At 56.5% G+C, this 18259-nt stretch overlaps 1 protein-coding gene across 3 annotated transcripts in view; it reads right to left on the bottom strand.

Moving 5' to 3' along the window:
* Nucleotides 1-15898, bottom strand: part of RAP1GAP (RAP1 GTPase activating protein) — a 49610-nt gene extending 33712 nt beyond the window's left edge. For all 3 annotated transcript variants that reach the window (XR_015555838.1, XR_015555839.1, XM_087446630.1), the window contains exon 1: nt 15868-15898. The gene's annotated coding sequence lies outside the window, so the exon portion shown is untranslated. The remainder of the gene's footprint in view (nt 1-15867) is intronic.
* Between the last annotated feature and the right edge of the window lie 2361 nt (nt 15899-18259).

The following is an 18259-nucleotide window of genomic DNA, read 5'->3' as shown; positions in this document are numbered from 1 at the left end:
CACCAGAGGGGTGGCTGGCCTGTCCTGTGAGGAGGACTTGGTCCTGTGGCCGTCCAGAGGTAGCTGCCCTGGATGGAGGTCCCAGGTGGGTCTGGCCCCTGCTGACTCCCAGCCTTGCCTCCACACACACTCCCCTCCTGTCCTGCCCTAGCCGCCCTGTCCTAGCCTGGTGGGGCTGCAGGCAGTTTTCTAAACAAGCCACCCTGTTTCATGCCACTGAGCATCTGCACAGCCTGTTCCCTCTGCCGAGGGTTTCCTTTTCCTTCTTTTCTGCCTGGTGAACTATTCATGCTTTAAAATTCAATTTAAACAGGTGAGGCCGGCCCTGTGGCTTGGTGGTTAAGTGCGCGCGCTGCGATGCTGGCGGCCCGGGTTCGGATCCCGGGTGCGCATCGAGGCACCACCTCTCTGTCCAGCCTGAGGCCGAGTCCCACATACAGCAACTAGAAGGATGTGCAGCTGTGACATACAACTATCTACTGGGGCTTTGGGGGCAAAAAATAAATAAAATCTTAAAAAAAATAAATAAATAAATAAACAGGTGAAACTCTGGTGGCCAGAGTAGGTGACACATGACTAGCAAGGCAGGAAGCCTGTGCCGGGGAGCAGGGGAGCTGGACAGGGGCAGCACAGGGGCCGGACGGCACACACACAAGTTGGGAAACCAGGCTTGGGTGGTAGAGAGACAGAGGAGGGGCTCAGGCTCGTGAGCACAGGGCCATGAGGGATTCGTGGGGGGCTAGCCCAGGGCAGGGCCCTGAGGGGTCCAGGCCAGCCCACAGCAGGTTACCAGAGGTCAGGGTCCCTTGAGTCTTCCTGGTCTCCATGAGACCAACTGGTCTCCCAACCTGGTGGTTCATGTGGGGGGAGGGGGCACAGACCTCAAAGTGAGAAGAGGTGCAGGGGGCTGCTCCTGTGGACCCTTATCCCCCTGAGAAAGGCCCCTCTCAGTGGGGTTTGGGGGCTGCCTGTGTCTCCCAGCCATGGTATCAGGTCTGAGGGGACTCTAATCTCCTGAAACCAGAGACTGGAGGCCACCCTGGCACTGCCCCCTCCCCCGGGGGCCACAGAGGCCCATTGTCTCTGGAGCTCAACCATCCGGCACTGCCCCCCGTTTGCCCCCTGGCCCTGCCAAGGTGCCAGGGAAGGTGGTCAGGGGTGCCCTGGTGAGCGAGTTTGTGAAGCTAGACTTGGGGAGCCTGGCCCCCTCCTCCTGAGGCCCACAGGGAGGAACAGGGTGGGGGATGGGGGGCCGGCATGGCGGCTCCCGGCTCTCCTTTCCCCTGGCACCTTTGAGCTCCGCCAGGACTGAAGAGGGGGCATGGGGCGGGGGAAGCCAAGTGCTGTGGTGTCCTGTAATCCTTACAGCAACAGCCCTGACTGAGGGCTGCTCTGATCTTCACCCCATTTCAGAGATAAGAAAGCGGAGGCTCAGAGAGGTTGCAAGATGGGCCAGGGGTCTCACAGCCAACAAGTGGTAGAGATGGCAGGTCCCCTTGGGGGTGGGAGGAGAGGGCCGCAGGCTCCAGGCTGGGCAGAGGGGTGAGCAGGAAGGTGGCACACGGGGCCCCCACCCTCACCCTGCACTGGCTGAGCGCCGAGACACCCGGATCCCGGAGCTGGGCCAGGCAGCGGCCTCCTGAGCAAACAACAGATTGGCAGCCCAGAGAGGTCACGGAACCAGCCCCCACCCCGGGGGCACGGCACCTGGGGACCAGGCCTCCTGTCTGCCTGCTGCCTACCTGCCAGCGCCTCCCCTGCCCAGGTGCCCAGCCCTGCTGTGGCCACAGCCTGACCCTGCCCACCTCCCCAGGCACTGACTCCTCCCTGTGACCGGGACAGGGGGAGGAGTGACACTGAGATGACCTAGCCATGCAGCCTCTTCCTGCTCAGCCAATAACAACACCTGCTTACCCCACCTGGCACCTTACAGTTTACACACTGCCTTCCTTCGCTGGAGACCCTGTTGAGGGCAGCCTCACCAGGAGCCTACGGCAGGGAATGTGATCTCCACTCCACATGGAAGAAAACTGAACGAAGCCGGGACAGAGCTGGTGACCTGCCCAAGACACCACACCCGAAGCTCAAACCCAGCTGCTCCTCTCCTCGCCCCCATCGGTGCGCGACAACTCCCACTGCCGGGCCTGGCACATGGTGCCCACCCTTAGCGCCCGGGGAAACGGTGCGCCAGAGCCCACGCGCAAGGACCTTCCCGGCCCCCACCGGCTGGGGACCGATGCCCACACATGGTCTTACGCCTCATTGTCCTTCCCCGCCTCTGCAGCCTGGGGGGTGCGGGGGGGTCTCCCTTCTCTGAAGTGCATGCATTCCTCTCCACTCGCTCACTCCATCATCCACCCACTCCTCCATGTGCCCTTCATTCCTGTGCTCGCTCACTCATTCAGCACGCACATCCTGACGCCCGCTCTGGGCCAGACAATGACGCTGGGCGTTGGCATCAGAGCGGGGTGAGCCAGGCCTCCCCTGCCTCAAAGCAAAGCCCCAGTGACACCCGCTGGACTGTTCTCTAGCTGTTCCCGGCGCTCGTTGGGCCCCACCGCCCAGACACTGAACCCTCCAGTGCTCAGGCCTTGTTTAATCCATCCCTCTCCCTCTCTAGTGGGTGAGTTTGCCGCCTCATGGGCCCCAGGCCAGGCTGGGAGCAGAAGTGCCTGCTAGGCTTGGGTGAAACTCACTCAGAGAGGGACAAAGTCATCGTCTCCTAACCAAATGTGACAAAGAGAAGCCCGGGCTCTGCCTCTACATCACTGTGTGCACAGGATTAAGTCACCACGACCTCTCTAAGCAGTTTCCACGGAAAACTGGGACTCAGATTAGACGATGCTGAGGTCCGGCTCCAACATGCTACAGGAGGGTGAATGGGAGGATGAGAAATGGAAGCCGAGTCCACCCAGAACTGGTTGAAACTGGAACCCTGGAGGGCTTCCTCTGCCCAGCAGGGGCTGTGGAGGGGACCTTAGACTCCTCCAAGTTGCTTCTCTTCTCTGAGCCTCAATTTCCTCATCTGCAAAATGGGATAATAATACCTACTTTGCAGAGCTGTTCTGTAGAATACATTAGATATTATATGTACAATCTGACTAGTCTAGAGCTGAGTATATAGTAGGTGTTCAATAAATTATGGGCTCCTGCCTGGAGAAGCAGTACAACATCAGAGGTGTGGGCTCTGGAGCCACAGTGCTTGAGTGTGTATCCTAGTTCTGCCACTGAACAGCTGTGTGACCTTGGGCAAGTTACTTAACCTCTCTGAGCCTCAGTCTCCTCATCTCTAAAATGGGGATAACACAGTGCCTGCCTCCGAGGGTTGTCATAAGGATTAAATGAGTTCATACATTGTCAAGTATGTAAACAGGAACTCTACATTGTCAAGTATGTAAACAGGAACCCTGAGCATTGCCTGGCCTTCCCTTCTCTCTTCCTTCCTTCCTTCCTTCTTTCCTTCCTCTGCAGGCTGCTGAAGACTGAGGCACGACTCCTTGGTGAAAGTCGTGAGAAGGCAGGCTAGAGTACAGCATAAGAAACAGTGTGATCAATAGAGCCGGCCAAGGGTAAAACCGCCAGCTGTACAAGGTACTGAGCTCCCGTCAGGCCAAGGCGGGCAGAGCCTGAGGGACAGAGATGGGAAGGTGTGGGAATGGGAGGATAAGGGAGAATGGGGCTTGGCTGGACGACCTCCCAGGCATCTCCCACGTTTGGAGTCTCCGCCTCTTGATGACGCTAGGGTCCCTGTGGCTGAGGGCAGAGGGTCCCTGTGGCTGAGGGCAGAGGTGGTAGACAAATTCCCATTATTGTCCCGGGTCTGCTGGGGGCACACAGACGGCTACTACTTCTCTACGGGGTGGTTCGGCCCCTCCTATTAAAGATGAAAAGGTGCATATTCCTTGGCCCCGCAACTCCATTTCTAGGCATTTAGTCTCCAGAAATACTTATATAAATGCACAAAAATATATAAACAAAGGCCAGTCATTGCAGCAGGGTTTGCAACAGATACATTCTGGAAGCCACCCCAACGTCCACTCAAAGGAGGCTGGCTACGTACATCAAGGCACATGCAGACCACGGGGAACCCTGCAGTGATGACAAGGAGGTTTCTAGTCCTGATGGAAAAGGGGTTTGAGGCATATTTTAAATGAAAAAACCAAATTGCACAGCAAAAATCTCACTTGTAAAAATTAAAAATTACGTGCAAAACAAAGGGTGGAGGGAGGCATTTATATGTTGACTGACAAACAATAACGTACAACACAAACTTCATAACAAAGAAAAAAAAACTACACGCAAAAGTTCACATGAGTTATCTCTGGGAAGATGGACCCCTAGGAACTTCTGCCTTCTACAGGATGTATTTTTCTGCATTGTTTAGATTTTTACAATGAGCACTTATTATTTTTGTAATCAGAAAAAAAGAAATGAAAGATTTTGAAAAACTGAGCACTTACTCTCAGTCAGCTCTCTGAGGACCTGACTCCTTGACCATCCTAGTCATCTCGAGAAGGAGATATTCATCATCCTTATTCCACGGAGGAGAAGCTGACACCGAGGGAGGTGGAACACCACGGCCGAAATGCCCCAGCCAGGAGTGACAGAGCTGGGCTGTCACCCAGTCCTGGCTGACTCTGAGGCCCACACTCTTTCCCCTACATTAGGCTTTAGGCAACCTGCTCTGGGGGTCAGGGAGAGAAGTGGTCACAGGGCTGTGCCCTGGGACCTCAGCTGTCACATCCTGGGAGCCAGGCCAGCCAGGGCTAGCCTATGCGGGGACAGGGCTGTCTACCTCATGTGCAAATGCACACGCAGGCTCTGCTCCCGGCTTCAGCTCTGTGCCCTGAGCTGCCCCAGACCAGCAGGCTGGCAGGTGCCCTGCCCCACCACTGCCACTGCCCCCTGAGGCTGCAGAGTCACCAGGCAGGTGGGCACGCACTGGGGCTCTAACTTTCCCTGCTGATCAATCTGTTTCTGGAAGACTGGGGTGGAAGGTCACTAGCCACCTTCTCAGTGAGAGCCTGGAAAGGTGACGAGCACAGCTGTGTGTGCCTGAGTCTGGGTGGGCCAGTGAACAGACCTAGAAACCAGATGGGCCTGAGTTCAAATCCCAGCTATGCCAAACTCCAGCTGTGTGGCCTGCAGCAGGTCACCACACCTCTCTGAGCCTCAGTGTCCTCAGCTGCAAAATGGTGTTGCTAATTCTTTCCTGCAGGGCTACTGAGGGAATTCAATGAGATAAGGCATAGGAAAGCCCTCCCTAAGCTAGGAGCCACCTTCCACGTGCAGGGGAGGGCTGTGATCCTGCACGTGTGTGCATGGGGCATGTGCATGTCTGTGCAGATGTGGAGGGAACACAGGTCCATCCTGGCTGGATCAGAGGGCTCTGTCCCAGAGAATCAGCCAGCAGGCGGGACAGATGTCTCACACTTATCTGGTAGCCAGCCCTGGGTTCTCTACAGCTCTGCCTGGCAGTGCGGGAGGTTGTGTGTGACTCTGGGGGGAGGGTGTGGATGGGAGGCCCGGCAGGAACGTGAGATGTGGGTGGGAGAGAAGGTGCTCGTGTCTGGGGCGTGCGTGGGTTTGTATGTGAGCGTGTTTGTACCTATCACGTCATCCACCTGCCTAAAAGCCCCCCGTGGCTTCCCACCACCGCACGCAGGATCGAGACGCCACCGCCTCACGTGGCCCACGAGGCCCTGCGTGTCTGCCCCACCTCCAGGCCTTTGCACACACTGTCCCCTCTACCTGTTACACTCCCCCATCCTCCCCATCCCACCTCACGGGCTACACTCTACAGTCTTGCTGGAGCCCCCTCCCCAGCCTGGGTCAGGCTGCCCTTACTCTGACCAGCTTTTCTAGAAGCCTGTCCTGGGCCATCACAGATTTATCAGTTTGGTTTACCCGTGTCCTGGCGTGATTTGTAGATCACTATCAGTCTCTCTCTTTCTAGCTTTGTCAGGTAAGGACTGGATCTGTTTGGGGGCCTGGCACACAGGTGACACCCAATTATGATGTGTGCACAAGTGAATGTGTACGTACCTAACTCTATGTTCACGAAGAGGCCGTCTGGACGAGAGTCAAGTCTATGAGTGTGAGTAGGGAACCTGTGTGTGTGTATGTGTGTGTGTATGTGTTGTGTGCATGTATTGGGGGTCATCTCAAAGAACCTCTGGCCGTGTGGGCAGGCCAGATCTGGGGAAGGCCGAGGCATTCTGTGGCCGGTGCCGAGGCCCAGGCTGGCTGGGGTGAGAGAGAAGGCAGGCATAAGTTCCCTTGCTCCTCTCCTCTAAACTTCTCCTAAAATAGTCAGGCCCAGGGTCTCTGTGCCAGACCCCAGAACACTTCTGGGCAGTGGGGCCCGGCCTTCTGCCTGCACATCCCACCTCACCTGAGGCCCAACCCAAGCCTGGTCTTGCCTGCCTGCCCACAGGCCCACACCCTCCCCCAGGCCAGCCTCATGAGCAGCAGTTCTCGATCTGAGAGAAGGTGGGCCTCCAACCCCTCTGCTTGCTCAGCCACCTTCCACCTGCTGCCAAGAGATGATCTGGAATGTTCCAGATTTGGGGTGGGGGAAGGATCTGGTTCCTGCCTCAGGGCCTTTACATGTACTCTGCCCTCTGTCTGGACTACCATTCCCACAGCCAGCTCCTTCCCACTCAGGCCTCGAGACCCTCCCTGGTACCCTTAGCAAAGGCAGGCCCCTTCCCACCCACCCTGTCACTCACTACCCATCAACCATCAGAAATCACCTTATTTGTCTTTTAGCTCATTTTGCATCTGTCTCCCACACTGGAAGATAACCTGCATGAGGCCAGACACCATGTCCGTCAGATTCGCTGCTGTATCTCCAATTCTTAGACACTACCTGGCACATGGTAGGGAGTCAATAAATATTTTTTGAATGAACAAATGGCTAACAGAAGCCTTGAAAGAATCCTGAGAGGTGAATATTGTCCCTGTTTACAGGTGTGGAGACTAAGGCTTAGAGAGGCAAAGTCTCTAGCCCCAGGTCACACAGCAAACAGTCAGATCAGGTCAAGATTAGGGATTATCTGACTCCACTAGAACCCCAGCACATCAGAGTGTTTCACAGCCAAACTTCCCATTTTATAGTTAGGAAAATGAGCCTCAGAGAGCAAGAGCCATGTCTCTCCAGGTCACTTGGGCCCAAAACGTTTCTTCCCTCCCATAGCACAGGGCACAAAATGGCTGCACTGTTAGGCTGGGCCAGCCCTTTAGAAGCACCTCCTCACTCCTCTCGCTCACGCTGAGTTGGGGACTACTCACACCCCAACTGCACAAAGGAAGAAACCACGGCTCAGCAAGGGGAGGCGCTGCCCACGGTCACCCAGCCAGGACTCGGCTCAGGCCTGTCTGGCTGCAAAGCCAGCGTTCTCAGGGCCAGTGTCAAGGTCAGTGCCCGTGGCCGGGGAGCAAGGTCACACGTGGGCAGGTGTCACCTCCCGGCAGGCGGTGAGCTTCCAGAGGGCAGAGTCCACACACTGAGCCATTCTGCCCCTCTGCAGCGCCGGCACAGAAGGATGACGTGGCAGTAACCGCGATTGCTGGCATCGCTCTGTGCCAGGCCCTGGTTTTTGACCTCGGCACACATTATCTCATTTAATCCCCACAGCAACCTTCGAGGTAGGTGCTTTTATTTTCTCCATGTTACAGGCAAGGAAACTGAGACGCAGAGAGGTTAATCCACACTGTACACGGCCCTGGACCAACAGCACGGCACAGGGTGGTTCCAGGGACGGGGAGGAGAGTGAGACATGGGGGCCCTGGCAGGCCTGCACCTCATGGTGGCTTAGGGTTCAGACCCTCTGGGGCACCCACAGGAAATCCCAACAGGGCTTGCAGGGACCTGACCCGGCGGCTGCCTCTCCTGCTTTCACCTGCTAGGTCCGGTTCTATCCTGTGCCCAGCACATGCCACCACATGCTTTTCTCCTCTCTCTTTTTGGAACATTCTGTTGGCACTGGCCCTCCGTGCCCCACCACACACAGACACACTGCCACTTGGCCCACTCCAACTTGTTCAGCTTCTGGGTCACCTCCTCCAAGAAGCCTCCCCTGATTCCCAGGTGTGGCAGAGGAGTCCTCTGAGCTCTCAGAACATCTTCCTCATTCACACTTATCACCCCCATTAGAGCCACCTCTTTCCTCTTTCCCCCTCTGGACTGTGAACTCCACGCGGGGAGTGGCCTCGTCTAGCATCTCCATCGCCGTGTCCCCAGCGTCCGGCACAGGGTTTGGTTGGCCCTCAGAGGGCGTCCCCACACTACATATTTATTGAGTTAATTTGCTGAATGAATGAATGACTGTCTTGGGGAAGACCCAGGCTGAGGAAAGCCTTTACGGGATTTGGGGATATTAGAAAAGTCCTTTCTTTCTTTTTTTTTAAAGGCAATATAATCGCATGCTTTTTTGTTTGTTTGTTTTTTTACTGTTTTATTTACTTATTTATTTTTTTGTGAGGAAGATCAGCCCTGAGCTAACATCCATGCTAATCCTCCTCTTTTTGCTGAGGAAGACCGGCTCTGAGCCAACATCTATTGCCAATCCTCCTCCTTTTTTTTTCCCCAAAGCCCCAGTAGATAGTTGTATGTCACAGCTGCACAGCCTTCTAGTTGCTGTATGTGGGACGCGGCCTCAGCATGGTGGGAGAAGCGGTGCGTTGGTGCGCGCCTGGGATCCAAACCTGGGCCGCCAGTAGCGGAGCGCGCGCACCTAACCGCTAAGCCGCGGGGCCAGCCCTAGAAAAGTCCTTTCTTAACCACTGCTTCTCAACCAAACCACCTCAATAGTGCCTAAAACCCTCCTACTAGAACTTTAATGAGTCTCTTTTTGGTTTAATGACTCTTTTCTCTCAAAATGCAAATGCTCAGAGAGAGGGAAAACATCCACTGAGTGCATACACTGGACTTATTTCATGCTAAGACCCCCGTGGGGTACAATACACTTCTCATTGTTATGGACAATCTGAGGTTCAGAGAGCCAAAGTGGCTTGGGCAAGGCCACACAGCAAGTAAGAAAAGTTGAACTTGGTATTTGAACTCAGGTCTGCCTGAAAACAGAAGCCAAATCTTTCTATGCACCACCCAGAGAGAGGGCCCCGAGTGTGAGCATCGTGGGACATAGAGGCAGGCAGTGCCAACCACACTGGGAACCTTGGGGCTTCCAGAATCCTTAAAGACTATCTTTCCCTCTTCACTGTGCCAAAGGTGGGCCTGGGGAACTGCCCGGAGAGGGGGCCTCGCTTCCCAAGATCACACAGAGTGTCCCAGGCGGTCCCAGGACCAAACCCATCCGGAGGGAATCTTCTCTTGTCTCCTTAAGCCAGAGGGGCTCTTTCCCGGAAGAGGGCGTCTCTCTGGTCTGGGGTCTCTCCCAGAAGTGCCCCCCCACAAGGAGGTGGCCTTCCCCAGAAGGGGACATCTCCTGGCTCCAAGGGAAGATAGAGAGAGAGCCATCTGAAGGGGCTTCAAGGCCTGCAGGAGCCAAGCTGAATAGAAGACGAAAAGGAGGGAGGGCTAGGAGCAGTGACTCTTGAGACCAGAGAGAGCAGACTTGGCGAGACATGATCCCCATCCTTCTCTCACTGAGGGGCCACTGTGGAGGAGGGAGAGCCAGAGGGTGCGTCTCGGCTCGCGCAGCGGGTTCTAGGGAAGGAAGAACTTTTGATATCCACCTGAACCGTCCAGCAATGGACTGGGCTCTTTCAAGGGTAGTGAGCCTCCTATCACTAGCAGTGAGCAAGGAAGGGCTAGCCAAGGAGCTGCTAAGAGGTCATAATGGTCTCAATCAGGGATGGTGGGCTTCACGAGGTCCGTGAAGTCGCTGAAAATAAAGGTGCATTTTTCTCAGGAGGCCCCCAAAGTCTTCTCCCAATATTCAAAGAGGTCGTGAACCAAAGCAGGGGTTTCTTGCTAAGTGGGAGGCCATAGGGGATACCTCAAAGGTCTCGTCCATCTCCAAAGATGCTAGGAGGCCCAAATTCTCTGATTCTAAGATTTTACAAAGCCAGGAGCCTGAGACCCAGTGGTCCTATATGTCAGGCACTGACACTGTAAACAAATTCCTACCCTGCCCGCAAGACCCTGCTCAGTCTGGCCCCTTCCCTCTCTCCAAACACACCCCAGACCTCACTCTCCCTCATCCCTCCAGCCACGCTGGCCTCCTCACTGTTCCCAGGACACACTAAGCTCATTCCTGCCTCAGGGCCTTTGCACCTGCTGTTCCCTCTGTCAGGACTGACCCCTTTCCAGGCTCTCTCATTCTTCAGGTTTTGGCTCTAATGCCACCTCCTCAGAAAGGCCTTCCATGACTTTCTTTCTCCTTCATCCTCCAGCCCTACAGCACAGGGCGATGTGCAAACTGGAGCCTGGCTGCTTAGGTTCAAATCGCAGCTTTGCCAAGAGATCCTGAACAGGTCACTTACACCCTCTACGCCTCAGTTTCCTCAGCCCTAAACCGGGGATAATAGCAGTACCTGTCTCATGGGGTGGTTGTGAGGATTAAATCCATCAATATATGGAAAGCGCTTTGGAACACAGCCCAGCACACAGGAAGCTCCAGGTAAGAAGAGCTCTTGTTAGAAGGTACACTTGCTTTAAAATTCAAGGCAACCATCATACTTGTTTTCTTGTCTATTTATAGACTGTCTCCCCTACGTCACTTTTTTTTCTTTCTTTTTTTTTTTTTGCCGAGGAAGATTGGCCCTGTGCTAACATCTGTTGCCAATCTTCCTCTTTTTGCTTGAGAAAGATTAGCCACTGTACTAACATTTGTGCCAATCTTCCTCTTTTTGCTGAGGAAGATTGGCCCTGAGCTAACATCTGTGCCAATCGTCCTCTATTTTGTATGTGGGACGCTGCCACAGCATGGTTTGATGAGTGGTGTGTAGGTCCGTGCCCGGGATCCAAACCCACAAACCCCCAGCTGCTGAAGCAGAGTGCACGAACTTAACCACTATGCCACCAGGCTTTCCCCCTACTCTCCATTTTACAGATGAGAAAATCGAAGCTCAAAGAGATGAAGTACCAGCCAAACCCAGCTCTCAGAGTAGGGACTGGGCCTGTCTCATTTTCCTTAGAACCGTGCCTGGCATACAGTAGGTGCTCAGTAGTTACTTGTGGCTGAATGAATGAATGGCGAATAAATGACCATGACTATCACTCTGAGGTTCTGTGCAGCCAGAAGCCTCTGCACCTAAGATTCGATTTCAGCCTGCCTCTGCCCACCCTAGTCCCAGATGACGCCCGGCTGCATCAAGCTCCCAGCCTCTCTCAGAAGTGGCTGCCGGGACAGGCAGACTAATGATCTGGGGACCAGCATCCAGGCCCCTGTCCCCAGGGAGACCCCCTCACCCACTGGACCAGGGGCATGAGGCAGGAGCTGCCTTGGCATTCGCTTCAGGGGATCCCTGCCCAGAGGCATGGTGGCAGGTGTGGGCCCAGAAAGCAGCTGCTGGCTCCCCCGTCCTGTGCTCTGCCAGCTGTCCGCCGGGGGCCTGCCCACCAGATGCATAATAGACGAGGCGGCCCAGCGGGCTGCGCCTGCCTGGCATTTCAGAGCCACTAATGAGGCCAGCCTCGTGCTTCCTGCAGCAGCACACAGCCCCCAGGGCCTCTGGCTCAGTGATTTCAGAGACGAGCCACCGGAGGATAGGGGCCGCCCACCCAAGCCCCGCCTCGGCACAGGCAGCATCCAGGAGAACGAGGGCTAAAGGTAGGGGCTCAGGCTGACCACGCTGCCAGTCTCGGTTCACCACACACTGACTGCGTGCCCCTGGGCCAGCCACGTCCCCACCCTGAGCCTCAGTTTCCTCACCTGTAAAATGGGGGACGGATGGTAATAGTCTCTACTTTGTAAAGCTGGTGTAAGGATGGAATGAAATGATTCAGGTGAAATGCTCAGCCCAGGGCCCAGGCCCCAGGAAATGTTTCCTATATGGGAGCAACTGGGACCATTACTGTCAAGGGGAGATCTCTCAGTGACCCATCTCTCAGATGGGCCCTCCGGGTGGGACACCTGGGGCTGGGCGGTGCCCCGTCTTGGAGATATGCGGGGTCATCTCATTCTCCCCCTCCTCCCTCACCCCATAACCAGGATTTCCCTCATTCCTGTGGCTTCCTCCTCTCTGGCCAAGGTCCCTTCATTGGCAGGAGAAAAAGCTGGATTCAAATCCAGCCCTCGCCAGCTCTGTGACTTTGGCCAGAGCCTTCACCCTTCTCGTGTTGTTTTGGCCTCTAAAATGGGGACATTAGGCCAACTTGCAGGACTGTCATCACGACTTATTGAGACCACATAGTAAAACGGTCAGCACACGGCTGGCACTTCATCTTTGCTGGGTCCTGCCTCCTCCTCCCAGGCTCGCAGCTTTGAGGTCAAAGTTGACTCTCCTCTTCCCAGGGTATTTCCAGAACCCTCCTTTCCCTGCACAACTCCACCTAGCCATTCCCCCACCTGGCCCACTCCACCTCCTTCCTCCCCACACCATTTGAATCCCCCTTAAATGTCCAGCCCCCATTAGGGCTGCAGAACCAGAGTCACTCACTGTCCCAGTGGCTCCTCATCCTCCCTTGGGCCTCATTCCTCTGACACGTGCACACTTGTTCTGAGCTCCTCCACCACCAATAACCTGCCGATGAGGGGCAGCGGGGAGGGGAATCCAGCCATGATCACATCTGGCCTCCACCAAGCCTCACTGCTCCCCTGATCCAAGCCCCAACCTTTTACTCCTTTTTCAAAAGGGCTGGGGAAAGCCATACCTCCTCCAGGAAGCCCTCCTAGCTTACTTGACAAAGTTTCACCTCTTCCACTCTCTGGACACATTCAGTTCAATTCCATGAACGTCCATTAGGCATTTACTGGATTCGGGTAGCTGTCCAAGACCATGTGGAAGACACAGATGAGAAGAGCACAGCCCGGCTCTTATGAGACTCATCCTGGAAAGTGAGCCTAAGTCAAAAGTAACTCAAGCAACCCCTGTTTTCAAGGACCTCAGGGCCTGCCTCACACTGCAGTGTTATGTGGACACGGTCAACTCACTGAAAGATCTAGGTCACCAAATACTTATTGAGCATCAAGTGGGGCTCAGAGAGGGGAGTGACCTGCCCAAGTGTGGCAGAGGCAGATAACCCATGTGTGTCAGACTCTGAAGGCTGTGCTCTTGGCACTACCCCAGGAATGGGCGGGGAGGCGTTCTAAGGAGAGAAAGATGGGGGGTCGGGAACCAGGAAAGAAAATACTCAACACACAGTGACAAAGGTGGGCTGGGGGTGTGGGGAGGGCCTGTGGAAATGGGAGGGGAGGGCGTGTCAAGGGGAGGGGACAACGTGAGCAAAAGCATGGAGGTGGTGCTCACAGGGGCCACATTCCCATTGATCAGAAATGCAGGGCAGGGGGGCCGGCCCCGTGGCTTAGCAGTTAAGTGCATGCGCTCTGCTACTGGCGGCCCGGGTTCAGATCCCAGGCACGCACCGACGCACCGTTTGTCCGGCCATGCTGAGGCAGCGTCCCACATACAGCAACTAGGAGGATGTGCAACTATGACATACAACTATCTACTGGGGCTTTGGGGAGAAAAAGGGAAAAAAAAACAGGAGGAGGATTGGCAATAGATGTTAGCTCAGGGCCGGTCTTCCTCAGCAAAAAGAGGAGGATTGGCACAGATGTTAGCTCAGGGCTGATCTTCCTCACCAAAAAAAAAAAGAAAGAAAATGCAGGGCATGGGCGAAGTGAGTCCCAGGCTGGAAAGGGAGGTGGGGACAGGCCTTGAATGCCAGTAAATCATGACTAATAGTCAAAATGACCCCCATTTACAGAGCTCTAACTATATGCCAGGCACAGGTTAGGGCTAGGCAATTGGCTTCTGGGGTAGGAAGGGAGGGCCTAGGGGTTAGCACCTTGGACAGCAGCTCCAGCCAGGAGGGTGAGGGGCAAGGCATTGTGGGTAATGGGCATGTCCTGGAGATTCCACACTCTTATTTTATAGGTGTATCAACTGAGGCCCAGAGAAGGGAAGGGACTGGACCAAAGTCACATAGCCAGTTAGCTACTATCAGCCCAGACCCCTCTGACTCTTGTTTCAGGGCTCCCTAGAGTGGGTTTTCTGGGTCACCCCTCCATCTTCAAGTCTTCCCTGCAGTGCATCCCTCACTCAGACCTGCCCTGTGGCCTGGAGGACCCGGGACAGAGTGGGTGAGACTCTGGGCTCTGTACAGAGTCTGGAAGATCAAGATTCAAATCCCAACTCTGCGGCTGACTAGTTGTGTGACCTTGGGCAAGTCACTTTCCCTCTCTGTGCATCACTGCTCTCATCTGTAATTAGAGATAATAGTCCTAGGCCAGGGATGTGGCAAAGATTATGTGGGATGATGCAGTTCAAGCACCCAACAGTACTTGGGGCACAGCAGATGCCTGGCAAGTGGCAGCTGTTGGGATATTGTCACTGAACTCTTTGAAGGAAAGGACGGTGTCTTCCTCACCTCCATCTCTATCTCCCCTCACCCTATTCCTGCTCTGGGCTTAGCATACACTCTTGCACATAGTAGAGGCTCAAACTGACTGGGCACAGCGGCGGGAGATAAAGCCCAGAGAGGGAGAGTAACTGGCCCCAGGGTGCAGAGAGAAAATCAAAGGATAATAAAAGGGCAGGCTCTGGAGCCCAGCCTGGGCACCCCCTGTGCCTCCCGCCCCAGGTGTGGCTTCCTAGGGGGGCTCTGGCAGCAGGTAGGGCAATGGTGCCAGACAGGATTCATCCAGCAGCTGGCGGGGGAGCGCCGCAGGGCCTGGGGACTCAGGAAGCCCTCAGCAGGGCAGGAAGCAGAAGCCAGAGCCGCTGGAGGCTCTCCTGCTGGAGGTGAAGTGGCAGCAGGAGCAGCCAGCTGGGCCCAGGTGACGCCGGTGCCAGAGAAGCGGGAGGTGCCCACCTGCTGGGGCGTCGGGGGTGCTGTGAGGCCCGAGGCGAGGCTGCACCTCCACCCGCCGCACTCGGTGTTGGGGAAGCTGCAGACGCCGCTGCCTCCCTCCTCCTCCTCCAGGGAGAGGGCAGCCTCAGACAGGGAACGGGCTGGAGGAGGGGTTCTGAAGGCTATGTGTGGAGTGGGACTAGGGGGCTGGGGGGTCAGCGAAAAGGCTAAGGGCACCCCCCCACCCAGCCAGAAGCCACCCGGAGGTGGGAAGGAATAGATCAGAGAAAAAGGAAGAAAACACTTTCAGGGAGGGCATACAATATGCCAGGGCCTGTTTTGTTTGTTTGTTTATAACTTCACACTCTGTTAAATAGGCATTTTAATCCCCATTTCACAGATGAGAACACTGAGGTTCAGAGAGGTTAGTGAATTGCTGAAGGTCACACAGCCAGTGGCAGAGGTGAGATTTAACCAGATTTGCCTGACTCCAAGGGGAGCTCTAGAAAGAACTGTGGGGGAGGGGCTGGCCCGGTGGTGCAGTGGTTAAGTTTACGTGTTCCACTTCAGCGACCCGGGGTTCACCAGTTCGGGTCCTGGGCGCGGACATACTCATCGCTTATCAAGCCATGCTGAGGCAGCGGCCCACAGAGAAGAGCTGCAACGCTACCACTATGATACACAACTATGTACTGGGGCTTTGGGGAGAAAAAAGAAACAAGAGAGGAGGATTGGCAACAGATGTTAGCGCAGGGCTAATCTTTCCAAAAAAAAAAGAACTGTAGGGGAGAATACATCGGGGCAGACCCTCACTCCCTCACCTGGAGAGGACGGTTGGCAGGCTGGCGGGTCTGGTCTGGCATTACAGGGGGTGGTAATGGTTTGAGAGTGTCCTCAAGGTTCAGCCAAGCAGCCCAGCCCCTCCTGAGAGCCCCGGTACTCACCACACACTCCGGCGAGGGGTGAAGGACTTGTCTACCCTGAAACACAGCAAGAGGGGCGGCAGGTAAGAGGGCAGCCCCTTCTGACCCAGCCTGGCCCAGCCTATCAGGCCAACCCTGTCACCACCCGCCGCTCTGCTGGAGGGGCCTGGAGAAGTAGTGTTCCCAAGGGGCCTGATGCACTGTCACCGTCCCCCGTGGGCTGCAGGGGCCCTAACGTCAGATTAGGGACATGGGAAGGCGTGGGGTGAAGGAGTAAGACAAAGAAGGAGGACTGGGACAGGGGGATAGGAAAGTAGAGGGGCCAGGACCAGGCTATGGGGTGGCAGCAGGGGTGGGGGTCAGCGTGGGAGGTCTTGGAACAGGTGGAGAAGGACAGTGACTACAGCAGTCTGGGGTCAGAACAAGGAGGTAGGGGTGTTTCTGGGGCCAGCTTAGAGTGTTTCCAGACAGGATTGAGGGGTGTGCTGCGTGTTTACGGGTTGTGGTGGGCAGGAAAAACAGCTCCCCCGCCTCGCTTCTCTAGCGGCCTGCCTCCATCCCAGAGCCCACTCGTATCCACCCAGGGGACCAATGCCTGGGAATCTCGGGGCAGGAGATCCACGAGGAGCCTCCTCCCCTCCCCTACTCCCAACACACATACCCCGCTCCCAGAGCAGAGCCAGAGGAAGACCGCAAGCCCCCGGAGTTCAGGGGCTACCTCCAGGCTTTGTCTCCCCACAAATCCCTCCAGGTCCTGCCTCAGGGAGACTGTGTGGGCAGTGCCCGCTCCCAGATTCTCCCCCAGTGCCCTCTGAGGGCACCTTGGGGTTGCGGAGGGCTGGAGAGGGCTCCACCCTCCTGCCCAGCTGGGGGCCGAGGGGCTGAATGGCTATTGGGACAACAAACAACCCTTGCCTGCCCCCTAGAGGCCAGAGGAGGATGGGGAAGGTGCCCCAAACCGGACTTCGCCAGCTAGGGCGTGTCTGCTGGGAGGCAGAGCTGAGGTCTCCCAGGGATCAGCTAGTGTAGATTCCGCAGATGAGGAAGGTGAGGCCAGAGAGACCAGGACTTGCCCAAGGTCACACAACAGAACACAGCCCCGCTTCCTGGGCTGCCTCTCCGGGTCAGCTGACCAGGAATCTCAGGGCTCAACCCAGGCTCCTCTTATCGCCTGATGACTAGCAGGGCCCCAGATAGGGAGGGCAGCCCTCTGGTCTCCCAGCCCACCCAGCCCCTCTGCCGGGGTCCTCTTGGAGGTTGGGCGTCCAGACAGAGGAGGCGCCTTGGACACAATCCCCACGCCTATTCTACACCAGCAGTGTTACATACGCGAACCCCAATTACTCCGCACCCCAAAGATGGGTGCTGTGTCCCTCTGACCATAGCGAGGCAGGGCCCGGTGGAGGTTATGCAACTACTTGGCCAGTCAGGGAAGGGGCTCCAGCCCCAGTCTGTCTACCCAGTCTTCCTTCCAATTTGCCAAATATCTGCCTAAGGCAAGAATCCCCCCAGCTCCCCTTTGACATGGGTATTTGGGGTCAGGAAGGACAGTTACCCCAAGATGGGCCAGTCACCCCTCTGACCTCCCCGCACACGTCTCCAGGCCCAGGCTGCCAGCAGTCCTGGGAGGAGCCGGTTCCTGAGAGCCAAGCGGCATGACACAGGGCCAGCCCAGGTGCCCGGGCAGGGGGTGGCAGGGACCTGCTAATGGCTTCTAGGTTCCCTTCTTCTGAAGACTCACTGCAGGGGCCCAGCAGCTTCAGAGGCCAAGTGGGGGCCCCTGCAGGGCCTCCCCCTGACCTGCCTCCCCCCACCCCACTACCATGCACCCAAGAGCGCACACACACAGGCCCAGCCTGCCTGTCCACACACCAGTCATCTACATACACTGTCAGGCACTTAGGCACAAACACAGAAATGCCCACCCGCGCATTCACATCCTGACACGTGCACACGGACACGCAACCGGAACACACAGGAATACAAATACACACACAGACACAGACTTACCAACACTGCTGCTACGCACTGACATCAAACCGCTCACCTCACACACAGCACAAATTCACAACCACTGAACCACCCAAACCGCCTCGCGGGAGCCAGGCGGGCGCGCGCACACGGGCCCCCGCGCGCGCACCTACCCGCCGTAGGCCCCGAAGGTGAAGCTGCGCTTCCGGCCGCTCATGGTGCCGCCGCCGCCGCCGCCCGCCGAGCGGAGCCGCCTTCCCCGCGCCCGGGTCACCTTGGCAACGCGGGCCGCCCCGCCCCCGGCCACAAGCCCCGGGATTGTCCGCGCCCCCGCGGGCTGCGGTCCAGCTGCGGGGGGCAGCGCGCGCAGAAAGGGCCGCTTGTTCGCGCCGCCCTCGGGCCGGGGCGGGGGCTTCGCTGGACTTTCCGAGCTGGGGACTGG

This window comes from Ceratotherium simum, chromosome 22 (assembly GCF_057802395.1).
Source record: "Ceratotherium simum simum isolate JZ-2026a chromosome 22, ASM5780239v1, whole genome shotgun sequence".
Classification (NCBI taxonomy): domain Eukaryota; kingdom Metazoa; phylum Chordata; class Mammalia; order Perissodactyla; family Rhinocerotidae; genus Ceratotherium; species Ceratotherium simum.
The sequence above is the reverse complement of the archived record's forward strand: the minus strand, read 5'-3'. Positions and strand labels throughout refer to the sequence as shown.